General features: G+C 41.6%; 1 non-coding gene across 1 annotated transcript; it reads right to left on the bottom strand.

Moving 5' to 3' along the window:
* Positions 1-533: 533 nt before the first annotated feature.
* TRNAE-CUC lies at positions 534-606 on the bottom strand. Its single transcript has one exon. It is a non-coding gene; the product is annotated as a tRNA-Glu (tRNA).
* Positions 607-9,450: the final 8,844 nt, after the last annotated feature.

The raw sequence follows: 9,450 nt of genomic DNA on the forward strand, positions 1-9,450 counted from the left end.
GGGGTGGGGAACTTCAAATATTTTTAAGCCCAGTGGTCTCCAAGTTCTTCTCAACCAGGTCAGTGCAAACCCTTATCCTGTGCTAAGCCTATAAAGCCAGTGAGGATGGGGACTGGTTCGCTCACTATTTAACTACTCCAGGACGCTACAAATGTCAGCCTCGTAAGATACACCAGTATTTCTTCAATTTTTTGTCCCTAGTCCACCATAAAAATATGCATACATGCATCTGTAACTGAAGAGAATCTTTTTTGTGAAATAATACATCAACCACAATGACTTTGGGTATTTTCTCTTCTATATCACCATTCTCTCCAGTAGGTCATAAGCTGCCGAACTGATTTCTTAAGTTCCCTCTTGTAAACACTCTATGCCACAGAGTTGAGGTGAGGTCTCTCGCCACTGTATCATGCAATACCCTGAACAAAAAGACTTGTCATCATTTAAAAATTTTTTTTAATTTATTTTTGGCTGCAGCTTTTGAGATCTTCACTGTGGCATGCAGACTCTTAGCTGTGGCATGCGGGATCTAGTTCCCTGACCAGGGATGGATCCTGGGTCCCCTGCATTGAGAGCACAGAGTCTTACCCACTGGACCACCAGGGAACTCCCCCGTCATCATTTTCTGTTAGAGCCAAGTGCCAAGGAAATGCATAGCTGCCTGGAACATGGCTAACTGAATAAACACTTGTGGTTTTGTGTTGGTTGAGCCTCTTCTTGTTGTGAAAAAATACAGTTTGATCATATTTTTAAAAAATAATTCTGTCAAAAGCAGTAATGACTAGTCAAAAAGAGAAATCTCACACAAATCATGCAAGAAAATAGTAAATATGTAAGTGAAAATAAAGTGAAAGTTGCTCAGTCCTGTCCGACTCTTTGTGACCCTATGGACTGTAGCCCATCAGGTCTCCCACATGCAGGCAGATTCTTTACCATCTGAGCCACCAGGGAAATTATGTAAGTAGGGCTCTAATTAGGTATTTGTTCTTCAATACTTTAGGAACGGCTTCTAGAATAAGATCCTCTTTTACAGTTTTCTAATTAAAATCCTACCTTAATTCCAGGCACTTTCTATGAATTCAGGGACAAAAATGCAAGTGGACAGTTGCGGAGTGGCTGCTACATGTCACACAGTATACTATACATGGTCTGTCAATCATCTTATTCAATCAGTTGTGTTGAGAATGAGGGCACCGAGGCTTGAGGGGCTGGGGAAACCATCTTGGTTTGTAGTAGACAAACTAGTAAATAAATATTAGCTCTGGGATTCACACGTGGTTTTCTGATCTAAACCCCCCAGTTTGTCTACTATTTAACACTGTAGGTACATTTTAAACAATGAACTAGTACCTGCCCTATTAAACATTTCATTGGAAATACGTGTCAAACACGTCCCTTTTTTTTTTTTTCTGTGGGGTGACTTGTTTTGAAGATATTTCATAAACCTTTCCATGTCTTGTTGTCAGAAAAGTCTTCTTCAAGATCTCATGTTGAAATTTAAATGCATCTTTCTCTCTTTACAACAGGCTTCCCTGGTGGCTCAGATGGTAAAGCATCTGCCTCCAATGTGGGAGGCCCAGGTTCGATCCTTGGGTTGGGAAGATCTCCTAGAGAAGGGAATGGCTACCCACTCCAGTATTCTTGCCTGGAGAATTCCATGGACAGAGGAGCCTGGTGGGCTATGGTCCATGGCGTTGCAGAGTCGGACATGACTGAGCAGCTCACTTTCTCTTTAGAACAGCTAATGAAAAGGTGTAAACTGGTCACATTATTTCTCTTCTGTATTCTGTATGGACTCTTCCTGTATTTCATTTTACAATTTTTAAGACCTTGAATGAGTCTGAAGGACACCCAGATCTCAGCTAACCTTTAAATTCTTTGCTGCAGACTATCAACTATCTGAATATTGAGAAAAAAGAGTCAACTCATTGTTTTTGTAGGTATTGTGGTGTAGATATTTGGTATGCCATAATCATAGTCCTTGTCTTTTTCTGTACTGAGTTAATTCAACTTGTGACTAGCGCTGCTAAGTCCACTGTCTTGGTAATGTTTAAAAACAAAACACAAACAAAACAGCCCTCCCTGACCTTGGGCTGTGCTGCCTGTAAGATGTTTACTGGCAAGCAACCAGGGAGCAGCTGACCTTCACATGGCACTAAGACTCTGCCTTGTGCATTATGCCCTGTGATCCTCGCAACACAATGAGGTAGGTACTATTATTATCCCTGAGAGCCTAAGTAGCTCGCCCAGGGTCATACCACCAAGGAAAATGGTGGAGCCAAGTTTCTAAACCATATAGCCTAGACTGGAGACTAACCTCTTAAACTACTACAGCTCCTCCTGCACAAAACAACACATATCGGGGCGGGGTGGGGGGGGGGAAGTTCTGGAAAACAACTCAAGGCACTAGGGTGAGAATAAGGTACATACAGATTGCCACCAGAAGGCTTCCGAAACAAGACTGTGAGCAAAGCATCAGGGCAGAGTGGGACTTAACTGGCAGAGCTGAGAACAGAGGCATCATGACAGGAATGGCCAGGGCTTGCTCTGTGGGGTAAAAGGGCATCAGGCTAATAGCAGGAGACTAGGTTACGTAATTTTTAGTAAAATTTTACCTACGTCTATGTCTTCATTTCTCTTTCCGGTTTTCCTTAAGAAGAAAACAAGATGCAAATAACTACTACTATAGGACCATACAGCACTCAAACAGGCATAAAACAGGAACATCAGTGTATGTAGATAAACAGTACAATTTTTATTGACTGAAGTCTTTTCTTCTTACTGGTGCACTACAACTGGCCTCATCATTTTATAGCTTCAAAAATCTCCTTTCCCTGAATTTAAATCAAGCTGTTTAAATCGTGTTAATGGTTATTCCTTACTTTAATTGAATGAGAGGATTTCCCACCACCCCCTTTCCCCATCCTTACTTGAATTCTGGCAGCCTGTAACAAATATGGCAAAGATATTACAGCACAGGAAGTCCAAACGTAATGGATTGTGTTGCAGAATATCACTGTAAATTAACTATTTGGAACCTGGGATTAATATTCCCATGGAAATAGTAGTTAAGCTCCTAGTGGGTCTACAAAGCTTGCTTAACCAGGAACGTAGCAGAACAGTCACCTTTGTGTTGATCTCTGCCTATTATTCTGAGGACTCCATGGATTTCTCTTCTTATTACAATGTTTTAGCTAACAATCACCTTTGGAACACAGTTTTCTCATTACAAGTTTTAGAAAAAGTTGATTATCACTTACAAGTTTGCTCAAACCCAACCTCTGATACCGCTTTGGGGGGTGTTTGTTTCTAAGTGAAAAGTATTAGTCTCTCAGTTTTGTCCCACTCTTTGCGACCCCATGGACGGCAGCCCTCCAGGCTTAGGCTCAGGTTCCTCTTTCCATGGAGTTCTCCAGGCAAGAATACTGGAGGGGGTAGCCATTCCCTTCTCCAGGGGATCTTCCCGACCCAGGGATCAAACCTGGGTCCTCTGCACTGCAGGCAGCTTCTTTACTGTCTGAGCCACAAGGGAGGCCCCTTCTTTCTACTAACCATTACTTAAAACACAGCTTCAGTTGGAGAGGTGTTTTCCTCAGTCTAAGGTCAGTCTAAGAAGGGAATACCAGGCCACCTGACCTGCCTCCTGAGAAACCTGTATGCAGGTCAAGAAGCAACAGTTAGAACTGGACATGGAACAACAGACTGGTTCCAAGTAGGAAAAGGAGTACGTCAAGGCTGTATATTGTCACCCTGCTTGTTTAACTTATATGCAGAGTACATCATTAGAACTGCTGGGCTGGATGAAGCACAAGCTGCAATCAAGATTGCCAGGAGAAATATCAATAACCTCAGATACACAGATGACACCACCCTTATGGCAGAAAGTAAAGAACTAAAAAGCCTCTTGTTGAAAGTGAAAGAGGATAGTGAAAAAGCTGGCTGAAACATCCAAAAAACTAAGATCACGGCATCCGGGCCCATCACTTCATGGCAAATAGATGGGGAAACAATGGAAACAGTGAGAGACTTTATTTTCTTGGGCTCCAAAATCACTGCAGATGGTGACTGCAGCCATGAAATTAAAAGATGCTTGCTCCTTGGAAGGAAAGTTATGACCAACCTAGACAGCATATTAAAAAGCAGAGACATTATACTTTGCCAACAAAGGTCCATCTAGTCAAAGCTATGGTTTTTCCAGTAGTCATATGTGGATGTGAGAGTTGGACTATAAAGAAAGCTGAGTGCCGAATAACTGATGCTTTTGAACTGTGGTGTCGGAGAAGACTCTTGAGAGTCCCTTGCAAAGACTCTCTTTGTAGAGAGTCTCTGCAAAGAGATCCAACCAGTCCATCCTAAAGGAAATGAGTCCTGAATATTCATTGGAAGGACTGATGCTGAAGCTGAAACTCCAATACTTTGGCCACCTGATGCGAAGAACTGACTCATTTGAAAAGACCTTGATGCTAGGAAAGATTGAAGGTGGGAGAAGGGGACGACAGAGGAAAAGATGGTTAGATGGCATCACCGACGCGATGTACACGAGTTTGCGCAAGCTCCAAGAGTTGGTGATGGACAGGCAAGCCTGACGAGCTGCAGTCCATGGGGTCGCAAAGAGTCGGACACGACTGAGCGACTGAACTGAAGGTCAGGGTCAAAAGAAATGGCCAGAGACTGCCAAGGTTGAAGTGATGTCACATTCTTTGCCTGCAGTGTGACAAGACGGCAGTGATACAGTATCAGGGATATGTCCTGTCCCTGCTGCTGCAGGTGACTATCTGTTTCCTGGAGAGTATCTTCTATCCGTTATGGGGATTTGAAAAAAAAAAAAAGACATTTCTGGCTTGGTATCAGGTAGCTGTTTCCAGGATTCAATGCCCTTGGGTAGGTGTCAGAACTTGGAGATTACCTGATCGTGTGTGCTTTGACTGTAGTTCAATCTCTAATATAGGAATTTCATATTTGAATAACCTAAAGCTATGATGAGGGTATCTCCCAAATACCATGTTTGTCTCAGAAATGTTTTCATCAGGGCATAAAAGCCACAAGAAAACTAAAATCTTTGTTTTAGATAGAAACATTACCAACAAATGTTTCCAAAACAGAAATGCTTAAAGTAAAAAAAAAAAAAAAAAAGTACATTTATGGCCACCATAATAGTGAGGCAGGAGACAGTGAGCTTCTGGGCTGGATACCTGGTATTTGTCAAGTGGAATAAAATTCAAGCTTTGTTCTCACTCAGATACTCCAAGGACAAAGCTAGTGGTAAAAGCTGAGCTCTGCTAGAACAAAGAGATAAAGTGCCCGCTCCTGAGGTCAAGGAAAGCCTCCCTGTCTGCACATGTGCAGGAAGGCTTCTTGGGGGTCAGAAAGGGAGGGGGGAGGCCCACCCACAGTAAGTGTGGACATGCACTGGTAGGCCTCTAGAGTGGGATCCAGCTTAGCAAAAAGGTTGCACACATATCTTGGGGAGGACCCCACGGATCAGTCAGGTGTGAAGAAAGAAACAAGATAACTGGCCAAGGGTAAACAAAGACTTGGAAGGACTGTCCTACAGAGGTGATTTACATCGCCTCCATACCGCGCTGCTCTGCACTCAGAACGCCCACTCTTCTGCGTGTGGATCTCTGCCTAGTTTCTGACTTACTGCACTCCTCCTCTCTAGACAGGATGCCCATACCCTTTCTCTCTGGGTGTACATCTCTGCACTGCTTCTGAGGTGGATAAACAAACTGTTTTCCTGTGAGATCTCCCACACATTGTGCTGGGTCTCTAATTATAAACTTTGTACCTGTTTTTACAGTTTTTGCCTCCTTGAAACATTCTTGCTTTCAAACAGGGGCAAGAGCCAGGGCCACTTTGCTTCTAGCTTCTAGCTCCAGTGATCTAGTGGCTAGGATTCTTGGTTTTCATCCAGGTGACCCAGATTTAATTCTTGGGCAGGGAACTAAGATCTCTCCTCAGGACTGCTCACTGCTCTTTCTCTGAGATCAACAGTATGATTTTTGAAAACTTTCAGGCCCTGAACACACCCCACTTCTTTTTACCTCCTTGGAAGTCTTCACACGAGGGACCTCTTGATATGACTTCAGAGTTTGCCTTTAGAAATGTTAGGAAAAACATTTCTGTGATTAGGGAAGGTTTATAATCACACCCCTACTTCTCCCAAAACCCCCCACTAAATTTGTATAATAATGTCTGATGTCACTGGTGATTCTGTCAGCACACATTCACTAATAAAGGCATGGCTTTATTGCTTAAAGACATCTAATATATTAAACATGCATAAATCTTTCACTTTAAATCCACACAATCGGTGAATCTAGGCGGTATTTTCTTTTTTGTGGCCGCACCTTGTGGCTTTGGGGATCTTAGTTCCCAGACAAGGGATTGAACCCGGGCCTTTTGCAGTGAAAGTACGGGAGTCCTAACCATTGACCTGCCAGGGCAGTCCCTAGGTAGTATTTTCGTAACCTTACTACAGTGTTCACAATAAGGTAGTTAATGTTTGCAAAACTAAAATCACTAACACCAAAAGGCAGATCAATTAAAATTTCTAATAATAGTAAAAATATTAAGGCAAGCATTTCTTATTTCAGCTAAAGGCTAAACAAGCTACCTGTGAAATTAGGGCATAACAGAATAAATAAAAGACACTGCTTTAAAGATCACATAGGTAAACTCTGGCATTCATGGTTCCAGGTCACTTTATCCATTGATTAGATTTTTTATAAAGTACTGTAATTTTACCACCATAGGTAACATTTCTAATTACACTAGCGCTCCACATATACTGTCCACTTTTAGGATCAGGAAGGAAATCGCTCCTAAACACAGTGTCTCAGCTGACACATATACATATTAATATATGTATGCATTCCTCAAAACAATGGATAGATAGGAACTAGATGTCACAAGGGTGAAATTAGCCACTGGCTGCCACTAGTGGCTCAAAGGGGGATCTGACTGCTGGCTACTCTGTTATTGGCAAAGAGTAAATGGCAGAAGGGCTTCCCAGGCGGCTCTGTGGTAAAGAATATACCTGTCAATGCAGGAGCCACAGGTTCGATCCCTGGGTTGCGAAGAGCCCCTAGAGAAGGAAATGGTACCCCAGTCCAATATTCTTGCCTGGGAAACCCTATAGACAGAGAAGCCTGGAAGGCTACCGTCCATGGCGTCCCAAAACAGTTGGACAGAACTTAGTGACTAAATTACAAAAAAAATGGCAGGAACATCATTTCCAGATATAGAGTATAGAGCAGTGGTAGGTACCTCAGCAACTATACAGCAAAAGGATTTAGAATCTTTGGAAAGCCCAAGATCTACTCTCCTTAAAAGTGAAGGTAATTATCCCAACAGTATTTAAAAGAAGAAAAACGGGGAAAAGAGTAGGAGGGAAGGAAGGAAAGAAAAATAGTATTTTTTTGGAGCTGTTAGGGGAATTAAACCACAGTCCATAGATAAAAGTGTCCAGCATACATTGACATGAATGTCAATGTATGGCAAAACCACTATGATATTGTAAAGTAAGTAGCCTCCAATTAAAATAAATAAATTTAAATTTAAAAAAAAAAGCATCCAGCGAAGTTACCAAGATATATTAGGTGCTCAGTTCAGTTCAGTCGCTCAGTCGTGTCTGACTTTGCAACCCCATGGACTGCAGCACGCCAGGCCCCTGTCCATCACCAACTCCCAGAATTTACTCAAACTCATGTCCATTGAGTCGGTGATGCCATACAACCATCTCATCCTCTGTTGTCCCCTTTTCCTCCCACCTTCAATTTTTCCCAGCATCAAGGTCTTTTCAAATGAGTCAGTTCTTCGCATCAGGTGGCCAAAGTATTGGAGTCTCAGCTTCAGCATCAGTCCTTCCAATGAATATTCAGGACTCATTTCCTTTAGGATGGACTGGTTGGATCTCCTTGCAGTCCAAGGGATTCTCAAGAGTCTTCTCCGACACCACAGTTCAAAAGCATCAGTTATTTGGCACTCAGCTTTCTTTATAGTCCAACTCTCACATCCACATATGACTACTGGAAAAACCATAGCTTTGACTAGATGGACCTTTGTTGGCAAAGTAATGTCTCTGCTTTTTAATATGCTGTCTAGGTTGGTCATAACTTTCCTTCCAAGGAGCAAGCATCTTTTAATTTCATGGCTGCAGTCACCATCTGCAGTGATTTTGGAGCCCAAGAAAATAAAGTCTCTCACTGTGTCCACTGTTTCCCCATCTATTTGCCACGAAGTGATGGGACCGGATGCCATGATCTTCATTTTCTGAATGTTGAGTTTTAAGCCAACTTTTTCACTCTCTTCTTTCACTTTCATCAAGAGGCTTTTTAGTTCTTCTTCACTTTCTGCCTTAAGGGTGGTATCATCTGCATATCTGAGGTTATTTATATTTCTCCTGGCAATCTTGATTCCAGCTTGTGCTTCATCCAGCCCAGCGTTTCTCATGATGTACTCTGCATATAAGTTAAATAAGCAGGGAGACAATACACAGCCTTGACATACTCCTTTCCCTATTTGGAACCAGTGTGTTGTTCCATGTCCAGTTCTAACTGTTGCTTCTTGACCTGCATACAGATTTCTCAAGAGGCAGGTGCTCAATGTTAGCCAAATTTGAGTACTAGGAATTTTACTGGGCAAAATAGGGTTATTTAAGGTTAACTATGTCAGTAGTTTTGTTAGCACCTGTAGTTTCTAGGAATGAAGAGATATAACACCTGAAATGAGTTCAGCTACCAATAGAAATAAACACTGACCAATCAAACTCACCCATGTTGCAATTGTAGCAGGATTTCTTTTTTGTTTGGGCTGTAATTCCCTCAGACTAGACTATTTAGCTCAGCTGATGGAAAAACTTGATGGCTCACAGCCCTGTACAAGTCAAACTTTACAGAAAGAATGACACTGAAATGGTACCATATTTGCACCATGTTATGCACATACCCCTATCCCCAGACAGGTATCACTCAAAAAAAGCTTGTTGGTCACAAGAGGGACTGCATAAAAGGGTGCAGTCAACTTAAATCAAACACATCTTAATGTCTTGAAAAATTCAAAGTATTTCTATAAAGTCATGTCACATATAAGGAACAAGTTGCTCAAATCATGTTTTTCAACTCCACTAGATTTCATTAAGGGAACGGATTTCCTTGTTATGACCAAAGTGTTTGATTTCTAATGATTAAAAAAAAACCAAAAAACTGTAAATAGAACACTACTTTATAACTGAGGCTTCTGAGATGTTAAAATCAGTTAATTTTACTTTATTTACTTTACATTTTTCTAGCAAATAGTAAGGAAAAACTTCCAGGAAAAAAAAAAAAAAGACTATTCAGCTACTATATTCAAACTGAGATAATAAAGATGAGGGTGAGAATGAAAATAATTAATATCTGTTATATGCAGTATCTGAACTCACTTATTTATGTGAATTTTGACATTTGG

This window comes from Cervus elaphus, chromosome 8 (genome assembly GCF_910594005.1).
Source record: "Cervus elaphus chromosome 8, mCerEla1.1, whole genome shotgun sequence".
Taxonomy (NCBI): domain Eukaryota; kingdom Metazoa; phylum Chordata; class Mammalia; order Artiodactyla; family Cervidae; genus Cervus; species Cervus elaphus.